Source organism: Heterocephalus glaber, unplaced genomic scaffold, assembly GCF_053883595.1.
Source record: "Heterocephalus glaber isolate CG9 unplaced genomic scaffold, H.glaber_assembly_v1.0 deba00001556, whole genome shotgun sequence".
In the NCBI taxonomy this organism is placed as follows: domain Eukaryota; kingdom Metazoa; phylum Chordata; class Mammalia; order Rodentia; family Bathyergidae; genus Heterocephalus; species Heterocephalus glaber.
Window position 1 is genome coordinate 3,043,572 of NW_028258347.1, and position 12,204 is coordinate 3,055,775.

General features: G+C 43.8%; 1 protein-coding gene across 5 annotated transcripts in view; it reads left to right on the top strand.

The window, feature by feature from the left end:
* Positions 1–12,204, top strand: part of Zfpm2 (zinc finger protein, FOG family member 2) — a 407,643-nt gene that overhangs the window by 354,359 nt on the left and 41,080 nt on the right. The gene's annotated exons all lie outside the window — the stretch shown is intronic.

Genomic DNA, 12,204 nt, shown 5'->3' on the forward strand with positions numbered 1-12,204 from the left:
CAAGCTGGTCCCTCCCTCACCTTCCCTTTCAAAACTATGACATCCCTGTGATCTCCCACAACAATGCTTATTCCAGAAAAGCTCTCAACTTGTGAGCCAAAGCAATGTTGTAATTGATAGATTATTCGAGATGAGTTGTCACTTTGATTTTTTTTATTGCACACTGTTTTAATGACTAAACAGCTACCTATTTTTAAGCAGTAATTTTTTTTCTCATCTACCAAAATTCATGCCATCACAACTGATATTGTAATGAACAAAAATAGAAATGAGATTTTCCCTCAGATGCCCTTGATTCTGTGAATGACAGTGCCTCCCCACAAGGGTAGAGACCACTGAGGGACCTGAATGGATCACAGGGTGCTCTGCTCCCTCCTGCTGTGTCTCTACTGTGTAGACATGTAGAAACTTTTGCCAGTTTAATAGTTATCTTAATATAAATGGCATTGACTTGAGCCTTTGGGGTACTTCAAGATTGATTTACTGTCTTCACACTGGCACCCAATGAATTCTAATTCCTAAGGAGCCAGTTTGGCATCCTTCAAAAAGTAAGCAGATAAATAAATATGTTTTTCAAAAGTTAGAACACAGGGCAAGCAGTTGGCATTTATTAATTTCTTTCATTTTTTTTCTATACTGTGGAATAAAACACCACGCGTATTGATAATTGTTCAGATAAATACATGAGTCCTATTATCACTACAGCACAGAGACCCTAGCAGCAGGGTAAGAAATTAATAAACACTTGAGGATTTATTGATGCTCAGTTTATTCATTGGATTTGCCAATGATTCACTACAAATGGAAGAATATTACACAAAAATACCATAATTTATTAGACAACACCTTTAATACATAGATATTTGATTTTGGCCTTTGTACACACTGACTGTCTCTTCTGCTGATGTAATGGAAGTCCTTACAAACATTAGTTCTATAGATAATATGTCCAATATTTTAATTAACACCAGACAAGGCATCAGTTGCTCTTCACACTGAATAATAAGCTGATAAAGATACTATCATTTTACGACTCAGTAGTCTGCATTTTGTCACTATTTCAAAGTTTTTTCCATACAAAATTATGAATTCATTCAGCTAAAATGTGCACGCGGGATTTTGTCTATCATTTTAAGGTCTTCTTGGACCTGAGGCTCTGCCTCTGGGTCCTCATTGTCAGACTCTGTAGAGAGGCGGGTTTGTATACACAGCAGGCTTGGGCAGAATCTGAAGACACTGCTCTCGGTCAGTGGTCGAATAGAGAAGAGGCCTCCGCAGGGCTTTGTCAGTGTCACTCGGGTTGTCGGGGGTCCTCGCTGGACTGTTGAAGTCGTGGATGGCAGGAGACAAAGCCGTCAGCGCGGTGGCCCAGGCCTGGCCTCCTCAGACTCCCAGCCCTTGGGCTGTGACACTCACGTGCTCCTCGGGGGCACTGTGACGGGGCAGAGCCGGCCCCGGAGGCCGACCCCGGCTAGTCTCGCTGCCTGCACCTCAGGTCCTTGGTCACCTTCGCTCCTTCCAGGGGAAGCCCTGCGGGAGACATTTAAGTGTTCATCTTTCCAGGAGCCCTCTCTGTGTTGGGAGCAGCAGTTGCCGCAGTAGTTTATGTATGTGTGGAATTCTGCTATGGTCCAGAAAGATGAAGAAAATCAAAGCGAAAGCAGTTAAATACAAGTGGAGGTGAATGTTTCAGTAGGTGCAACTATAGGTTTTGTTTTAAGAACAACAGCAAGGTCCCAAGTTCAATCCCTGATACCAAAAAAAAAAAAAAAAAAAAAAAATAGAAACAACCAAGTCCGTGTGTCCTTACTATTAAGCAGTACTTACTATTAATGGAGGCCCTGGGCTCTGCCCCAGCACCCACAGACTCCTCCCTAATTCAGGCCCAATCCCTACAGAATGATTGGTTCGTGTCTCAGCTTGCGATGGGTTAGAAAAGGAAGCACTTCTTGGCAACAGAACCTCTGCAACAGTGGAACATGAGCAGCCCAGATCCCAAACCCAAACCCAAATGTCAGTGCCGCGTCCCTGAAGAGTGGAATGACAGTTGGTTGTGACGGGACACACCTGTAGTCCCAGCCACTCAGGAGGCTGAGGCAGAAGGACTGCATGTTCCAAACCAGCCTGGGGAAGAAATTTTAGAAAGGGCTGGGATTCAGCTCAGAGGTAGAGTGCCCCTGGGTTTGACTCCCAGTACCAAAACAAATTTTTAAATTAAACCAGAAGAGTAGAGTGACTACATCAATAACAAACCACCCTTTGCACACATTTGTAAATCAGTGTACACTTCAAATGGCTCTGTTCGTTGCCCTCAACTTGACAAGGAAAAGAGAAATATTTTACAGTTTAGCAAGACTCCCATTGAATAGTGGTCAGGTAACAACTTTTGGCCTTTTAACAGCTTTAACACAGTAACAGATGCCAATCAAGCAACACAGACACAGATTATAACAAGTAAATGCAGTCAGGCTTTTTGGCCACTTCTTTGATGACTGACAGTCAGTGTGTGGACATTGCTTCCCAGTGGGCAGTGAGCCTGCAGAAATCACGAGACTTCAGTGACGTGTTCCTTGGGGTCTCTCCCTGCTGTTTGCATTGTGCAGTGACTCACCTGGGTGGTTCGCATGCACCAGCACTGGGTCTAGGAATACTCATCCTTCTAGAAGGAACGCAAGGCCTGGGGAGAGGGCCAGTGTGCCTGCTCCTTTGGGGCAGGTCCTGCTTCTTTCTTGAGAGCAGTTTCAGGAGTCTTACTTGCAGATAACTCTGATTCCTCTTATATAAACAGTGAAGACCTTGGGCAACAACGGTTTCTCCAGGGCTGGTAAGCAGATGTGGTTTAAAGAGCTTTTTTCAAGTCTTCCTAGGAACATTTCAGAACTGCTAGATTAGAAGTCAGTGCAAAAGAAAAGGCAGTGCCATTACAAATACTGAGTGCCATTCTTTCTGAGCTACTTTGGGGAGGGTTGAACCTTTCTGATTCCCTCTCTATGTCTGCTTCTTTATAACCTGCTTTGATTTTCCCTGTATCCTCATCTAACCGCAGAAACTGTTATATTAAGGTTTATTGATTGGTGCTTTTAAAATACTCAATAATATTGAGACAAACAATAGCTCAGGACAAAACCATTGATCCTAAAGACAAGGAAATCCACCACGGCCTATTGTATGCACTTCTTAATTTCATTACAGGCTTCAGAGTCAGAGAAAGCTGAGTTTAGAAATAGAAAAGTGCACAGCATTTGTCTCCATTGGTCTCACTAGATCTGTCCTACCAGGAATAAAATATTCAACAAACACACCCTGTCTACCTCTTCCTTCTTTTCTACTAAGGGTAAAGGTGGGGAAGGAGAAGAGAAGTGAGGAAAGAATTGGTTCATACAAGTGTTCATGCTGGCATAGCACTGTTTATTCTAATGCAATATGCAGAATAAAGCAATAAAAAGATGGTGGTAAATTATTTCTGTAGTATAGAAATACATCCTAAAGTCAATAATGTTGTAAAAATAGTAAAATTAGCTTTAATTATGAGTGTGCAGTTTTACATTTCTAAAATACCAGAGAACTGCACCGTACTAATATATAAGTATAATTATTTTAGAGTCATGGAAAATAGAAAACAATTTCCTTATATCATAGAGCCTAAGACATACAGTAAAACATGGAGATACCGTTGTTCATTAACTTATCCAAGGGGCAGTTCTAGCCCCTTTCCTTGGGCCAGGTCTTGGGCCAGGCAGTGGACAGAGCCATGAATTTGCTCCCGGAAGGAGGTTCGATTCCAATAGGGCAGTGCAGATGAGAAACGCAAATGTACACTAAGCATGATAAATATGGACAGAAATGAGGCGGAAGGAAAACTAAAACAGAGCCGCAGTCTGCAGCCCGTGCAGGGTCCTGAGCAGTTCTAGAGGAGGTAATCAGCCCTGCAGCTGCCTAAGCGAGAGCACCGGGTACCAGCGGGGTGCGGGTGGATCCCGTAAAGGGCAGGGCGCCCGCAGAGGCCCTAGGAAGGGTGGAGGGGCGGAGAGGCCCAGCTCTGCGGACGCCAGGGCAGCTTCCCGCCGTGAGCCTAGGGAGGCAGCGTTCCCAGGAAAGGCCTCGGAGGAGCCAGAGCTGAGTCCCCAAGAGAGGTGGCAACGGCCTGTGACCTAGAGATCTCCAGTGGCCACCGGCGCAGGGACGGCAAGGGCACGAGTCCCGGGCACGAGTCCACGTGTAGAGCAGGGGAAGCAGAGGAGCCTGCGGATTCGGCCTTCACAGGCCGGACTCAGCCTCCCCCAGAGAGTGGGAGCCAGGAGGCTGCGAGGGGAAGCCGGGAAGCCGGAAGAGGGGAGGACTTTCCATCAGAGCTGCGTGAGGGTGCGGCCGCGGTGTCAGTGTCTGGGGTTTCTCGGAGTGGCTGAAGACTGCGGAGAGAAAGCTCATGAGGATTGGTTCCAAGGCGCCCTGAACTTGCAGCACGGTGTGAAGGCGAAGGAACGAAGGGAGGGGTCGGGTGGAGCTGGCCAGGAATGGGGAGCGCTTGGGCTCCACTCCCCTAGGGGTGGGCGACAGGCCAGAGAGGTGGGTGGTCTCATCTGAAGCAGCCGATCTCAGGGGTCCTCATGCCTCTGTTTGCAAACACTGGGCTGCTCCTTAGTAGCCCAGGCTCCGTGAGCCTCCTGTGGGGGTTCCAGTTCCAAGCTCCCTGCAGAGTGGGTCACAGCAAATGCTGACCCTTTGAGGTACTTCTCCTGCTGCCTGGAAGTGAGAAGGAACACACCGTCCTGCCCACTTTCAGGCGCGGGTGTTTTGTGCACAAGAGCAGTGCTTTTGAGCGCGTGGTAAGGGATGCGCGTGTGTTACCTGTTATAGATTCACAGAATTGTACACCTCCTAAACTCCCGCTCGTTTTGAAAATCTGTATTAGTACCTGCTTGCAGTACATCACGTTTCTATTCCTTGTGTGGAACTGGTGCTTGTACAGAAGACATCTTAATCCCTTTTCTTCAGCCCCTCCCTCCCTCCATCTCCGGATCTCCATTCTGTTTGAGAAAGACCTGTCTTCCTACTTCCTATTATCTTTTGTTTTGCTCTTTATTTATAATTTAGGCTTCTCCAAATGAATGTCACACCCTGCTGCCCGTGGTTTTCAGTGCACCCCTGTTCTGGATTACCTCTAACAAACTGCATGACAGCATTGGGTTTCTACACTGTAGTCCTAGATGGAGATGCTTTCCACCCCCCAGCGCCTGACAGCGACTGCCTGGGAGTAAAGGGGCCACTTTCCCATTGCTCGGGAATGTTTGTTGAGCTGAATTGTGTTCAGTATTTCAAATAAAGCCATCGTACACATCTTGTAAGTACAGTGTTCATGGACATCACATCATCCATGTATTTACTGAAGTAAAAAAGAGAGAGCTGTGACTGTGCTTAAGAGAATACATATAAAGGTAGTTTTGAAAAAAATAATGAACTAAAACAAAACAAGTTACCAATGTTATCTTTAACCAACACATCATATGCTATAAGACATGGTTATCCACCAGTAACTTCTCAGGGTAGGATATGCCTTGTTCTCCAGATTTGTCATGTGTTGTGAATAATTGAGCTTGTCTTCTAAAAATTGGGAATGATTTATGAGAAGAGGTTTGATGTTGAAGGATTATCGCCAGTTTTTAAAATTCATCTCAGTTGTGATTTTATGGCAATTTATTAACAGAAGAGTAGCGCTTTCGTCTACTGCACTGGACAAACGCCCACCTAAATAACCAGGGTTAAAACTCGGAGAGTGTAAGGGATGTTTTCTGAAAATGCCCTTGTTCCCCTCGTCGCTGGGTGAATGACTGTTCAGTGCCATATCAGAGGAAGACCTTTGTACCCCTTACAAGCAAAGTTCGGGTCTCTCCTGTGTCCAATACAGACTTTTTGACCAAATTGTTAGGAATTTTACTGCTCCTTTCAAAACAAAGCTGTGTCACAGTAGAATAATACTATTCCCGATGTATGTATATGTTAGGGATATTTGGAGAAAATATGCCATTAGCACCTGGCATTACTTAATTATAACTATCAGATTTTCCATATTTCAGATAGAGTGTTACATGCTTTCCTGCTTGGGTCCCTGTTACCTGAAATATCAGAGCAACAGCAAGCTCATTTGAAATGTCTTATGTTCCTAGCATGCAGGAACTGGTCAGAATTACTGCTATTTTAAAATGCTGTACAAATATGTGACCAAATATTCAGAATTATCTTGGCTGGTATATATGAAAGAAATGTTTGTAACTGTGAGAGGGGTTTTGTTTTTGTTCTTTTTGGTGAAGTTTGATGAGGAAGGAATGAGGAATTTTATTCCAAGCCTCAGTACATTCAGAGTAAAATCAAAGCAGGTGCCCTGTTCCCCCCTGCAAAGACAGTCGGCCTGAGAAAACCAGGCTTGTCCTCGCAGCTACTGAGTGTGACCCAATGGATGGTTTTAGTTTGTCCTTCCATGCCCAGCAAAGAAGGAGAGGTGCATGAAACATGCAGCAGGTATACTGACAGTGCTGTGTGCAAAACATTTTATTTTTCTTTGAAATGTATGGATGTTTCAATGAACTAAAAGGGTCTGTGACACTGGGAAAAAACTTTAAACAGCAATTGAGGCATTTTTTTATTTCAGCATATAAAGACACGGCAATGTAATGTTTTAATAATTAAGGATGCAGACTAATGCACACATCCACAGTGCTAATAAAAACTTCCTGTTATCATCTCTATTTTTAAGAATGAAGAAGGCATTTCCTTAATGCACTTCACTGCTTCCCCTCGGCAGCTCCATTCAGGCTGAGAATTTGATAATAACATTTCCAAATTGCAAAAATAAAAAAATAGGATGAAAATTTTAGCGAAGTCCAAATTTCTTGATCGGTTAACCCGAAGGCACCTGACCTGACAGACTTTGGTCCCCTTCTAAGACCCGAGTGTAAAGAGTAAAGACTGCGTTTTTCTTCTTTTTTTAAAGAAGCCACATGTAATGTTCTCTGAGTTAAGTTTTACCATTCATAATGAATGCAGTCTCGCCATTCAAATGCGACCATAAGTACACAGAAGATAAGAATTTAATTAAATGTAGATTAAAACCAAACAGGAAAACACACTAGCTGATAATTTTATCCCATCCTCTGGCCATATTTTTTATACTTCCTTCCTGTTCTTCTTTGGGCTATAGCTTATCAACATGCCGATAGTACCATAACTCATTACATCTGATGGTGTGGCGGGAATGGGCAGGCTCCGAGCTTGGATTTCCGAGGCACTTAAAATGCAAAGCATGTAAATGTCTCTGTTAAATATACTGGTGTGGCAATGCTGGTGAGCAAGAGGTGATTCTGAAGGAAGGAATCTTTAGACCTCTTACACCATGCATTAGTCTTGCATAGTAGCAAATGGAATTTTCAAAGTGGAACCAATTCACGTATTCACGCGTATATGGTGTGGCTTACTATTTTGTGGTTGAGCTCTTTCAGCAGTTGGGAGTTTAAGTGACAATCAGCTGGCCAAGGTTACTTAGTGGATGTAGTTTGGCACACAGGCGTGCGCATCTCTGTGGGAGAATGATGAGCTTTCCCACTGTGGACCAAAGTGCAGCACAGTATCTTTGTGCTTGAACAGTGCTCTTACTACCCTTGTGATATTGTCTCCGATTATTTAATGTGAGGAGAAAGGGATTGTGAAATAGAGCCCAGAAAACACCAGTGATAGAAGGTGGAGGAATGAAAGGCTTGGTTATTAAGACAATTTGTATGTTATTCATGCTTAATCTGTTTATCTAAGATATTTTCTAAAATTATTTGTAATAATTGTAGAAATGTGCAATAAATAATTTAAAACAATCTTGGTCATTGTAAAGCCAGGCTGTGGACCAAGCACAGTAATTTTAAATTTGGAAAAGAATAGGTTTTGGGTCTGTTAGTTACATATTTTTAGAATATAAATGTATTCTTCAACATACAACCTTGATTTCTTAAGCACTTGTAAAGCATACCTGAGTCATTTATATATCCGCATCTCTTTATCTAACTAGAGCTTTGAAAAAGGGTAATAGGCTCTTTTTTTGTCAGGCATAAAATATAAGATATTGAAAGTCTTTGGAAAGGTACATTGGTACTTTCTGGTGTTTTGTTGTTTGGGTTTCTTTGCAGGGTCGTGTGTAGCTCACGCTAATGAGTAGGGTGCTCTAGTTGCAAGACCTCCTACACATAGCGCCTGATTCTGCTCCTTCATGTCGCTTTGAGTTTAAAGCACTGCAGGGTAGCACCACTGTCCTGCATGCATTGTCCTTTCATCACAGATTGATGGCATAGGGTGCCTTGGCAGAGCTGCAGATTTGCCTCCAGGAATAAGTCAAAAGGATTAATTCAGTTTTCAAAGGTTCTGAAACCTAGATCAGCTAAGAAAACAGTGTTGAATGGGCTGAACATATATTCTTACCATTGCATTGCTTGGGAAAAGGGGAGTCCCAGACAGACAGTCTCTAAGGTAGGTGCCTGTGGTGGCCAGACAGAGGCACTGGCCTCCTGCAGACTGCCGGGGTGTGGCAGAGCAGATGTCATAGTTGCTGGTGCCTTTTCCTTCAGCCCCTTTCCAGCATAAATTAGTTTTAATGGTCATACTACAAAACAGTAAGGCAAAATTGTGGAGAGTAACATTTCTTATGATCACAAAGTTGAGAAGTACAGAATGGCCATAACTTTTTGGATTTTGGAAGAGTACACGAAGATGATCTTATCTACTAAACATTTTCTAAACATAAAAATATGAAAAGGAAACTAGTCTGCACATATCTGTGTAAAGCATGGGAGGCAAAACTATGAGTCTCTAAAGCTCTCTAAGAAAATGACAGGAGATTTAAAAAGAAAAAAGAAAACAACTCTGCATGATTTCTTTAAAGAGTACATCTAATAAACAGAACCCCCTTTATCTAACATCAATTTTATGCCAAAAGGAGAAAACTGCTTCTGTGAAACTTGCCTCATTTCTTCCTGGGCTTTAGTGGCCTGAGGTTCTTGGATGCCCAGGCCTCACACTGTGAGGACCCTCCTGGCCACCCTGGCTACCTGGGGTTTGCTCCTCCCCAGCAAGGGAGCCTGGGGACCACTGCTGTCTACATCTTGCCCCATGCCTGATGGGGCAAAGCCAGCAAAGGTCGCTTTTGAAGACTGGAAAAGAGTAAGACAGAAGGGGAGCGGGAGAGAGAGAGAGATGGAGGAAGGGAATGGGGAAAAAAGAAGAAGTATGGGAAGGGAGAAGGAGGAAGGGAGCAAGGACGGGGGGGGGCAGAGAGGAAGCTGGCATCGGAAACACTCTAGGCTGTTGGCTCCTCGTCAGGCTGCATGCGGTCCAGTTACAGAAGAATTGGAGAATTGGACCGAGTGAATACTTCAGGGAGAAAAACACAAAGGTATGAGTCTGTTAGATTTCTTCTGAGCCACAGCAAGGAGTAGCAATGGCGGAAAACAAAGAATAAGAAATTAGTATTTGGTACTGATTTGTCCAGGTCACGACAGAAGAAAATCAGGTTAATGTTTATTGAATACCCTCTGTGCATGTGTGTGTGCATGCGAGTTTTTAAATTCTAAAACAAACCCTTTGGACGGAATTATCAGAATCGGATTAGCTTGCCTACCGCTTCCAGTGTGGTGTGCCCACAGACGTCTGCCTAGGTCACACATCTGTATTTGCCTCTCAGAGCATCCTGGCCCCTCCATGTCTGTTGTTCAGTTTACTACCGGAGTATTTTGTTAGTAATGAAATTGCTTTATTATGTGAATTATTTGAAAAATTCCTTTCTCAACTCTCATGTACTAAAAGTTTTCTTTTAATTTTATAATTTGTAGGTAGAACAATTGTATTCTACATCTAAAAATAATATTCAAGGAAAATGAAATTAGAGTAGTGTTGATCTTTTTTGGCAAATTTTTAAAATAAATATTTCTTAACGGTTGAGAAATCATTTTTTGCCCTTCGGAATTGTTTGGGGGTAACTGAGAAATTGGGGGTTTTACCCTGTAGGCTTTGTCACCTCTGATGACGCACGGTCGGTCAATACACTCGGCACTGTTTTCCTAAGGCTGAAGTGAACAAGAGGGACAAGCTCAGTCTGCGTGACTCAGAGGAAAACAGCGGCAGGGCACTGCCGATCTCGCCAAGGGGGAAGTTGGTGAAGCCCATCTGAGAAGCAGCGGTGACATTTAGATGAAATGTAGGAAACTCGGCTTCGGGGAGACATACCGGAAGGGTTTTCTTGAGCACAGGCTTAAGCTGGAACAAAGCTAACGGGAGCTGCGGTTCCTGGTAGCAACTGTGCCCGCCCAGCCTTGGTCCGAGCGAGGCTGTCCTCGGCTCAGGGCTGGAAGGCGGACTCGCCGACCCGACCGGAATGGATGTTTCCCTGCCACTCTTCACACTGCGCTGACTCTAAACATTCTCGCCAAGGCTCGGAAGTACAAATTCACGTACTTGTACCTCACAAACTGCGCCGTGGTTACCCAAGAAAACCAATATGGACTAAAGGAGTCGGTCTGGCCAGGAAACAATTATCTGTGTCTCAGTTAAATGAAAATGATCCGGAGACTAGGGGTTGAAATATGTCTGCGGACCTGTAGGTACAGTTACCTTCGTGGTAGTAGCAAAGCTGGAAGGGGGATCAGAAGGAGCACATGCTGCCGTGGGAAACAAGAACGCACTCTTCCCCGGAAAACGGACACACAGCTGCCCCTGGCCGCGCTTGGGCGAGGGCCCTGACCCAGGCCACGGGGTCTGTGGAGCCAGAGGCGGGCTCGGGGACGGAGGACCGGAAAATGGAGTACAGGAACTTCATCTTGTCCACTGCGAAATACATTTCTCAGTGTCGCGTGGAGATGACATTGTAAAGCTCAAATGGAAACAAACATCTCCCTGACTGCTCGCTTCCCGTCCTCGCTGTCCCCCACACGGAAGGAGGCCCTACTTACACAGGTTTTTAATGGGTGATGCTGCGGTATTTGACCTTAGGTAGATTGTTAAAAAAAGTTCTTCAAATGAGTGTCTCTTAGTTATGTTTGAAGCTGGATTCTTGCCGCATTTTTTATCTAAATGGTTTGCCTTAATGATCAGTGCTCAGAGGGTTCAGAGTTATGCAGAAGATGAAAATAAAACCAGCATTAGTCGAATCCCTATTTCCGAAATATATTCGTTATTGCCTTCTGTCATTCTCTACAGATCATTACTTTGTGTGTGGTTTTGCACCTATTTCCAATTTTATCTAATTCTCAGTCACAATTTTTACATGATAACCCACTGAAGATTTTATATTTTTTTCATTTCAGTTACCATTATTCGAATCATAAAAAAATGCATTACTGTATTCGTAATCTAGTGCTCGTGTGACAGTTTTTGAACTTTAATATTCTTTTCTGTAATGTGCTGGCTTAGCAGCCTATAAAAGACACATATTGTTTGTAATGTTTCTTACCCACAACAAATGATGTGATTCTGGGGTTTATGAAATGGCCGTAGTTTTCTAAATTTGTGATTCTTCTGTGTTCCATCATCAAGAACAGTTGTACATCTGCTCAGCACAGACTTTCCCAGACTATGAACTTTAATTGAGGAAAAATAATGAGGGTTCAGGGACTACTGATATGGAGCTGGTAGCGAAGCAGGTGCCCGCTGCCGATCAATGGATTATTTACTCCTTTGTCATAAACAGGAAACAGTTGGTTGTTTGTGGTGACTCCATGCATATTTTAAAGCCCCTGTACATACTTCCTTCTTCCTTGTCATTGTAGAACATTTTAAATACTGTTTAGTTTATGCTGTAACATAACTATATAGAATAAGCAAACAGAGTTCACCCTGTTTTAATAATTAACCACCTTGTCTGAAATGAAATTTAGGAGGGATTTCAAAGCCCCACACGTCCAAAGCACTTAGAGCCATCTCCTCTTCCTATTATGTGGCTGCTGTCCTGCCCCGCCCCATGTCACTGTCCAACATTGTTCTGCCCCTCTTTGTAGATATTGGAATCTAGGAAGCCATTCTCCCCCCAGTACTCGGGTAGAGCTAAATGACAGGTTGTTGATAGTTTGGAATTTCACCGGGATGGGGGCAGCTGGTGCAAGCCTTGTAAAGCACCTGCGTAGGATGTTCTCACCGCCTAGCCATGGGTGTGCCAAAGCTTGGAATCCTTTTCTTGTG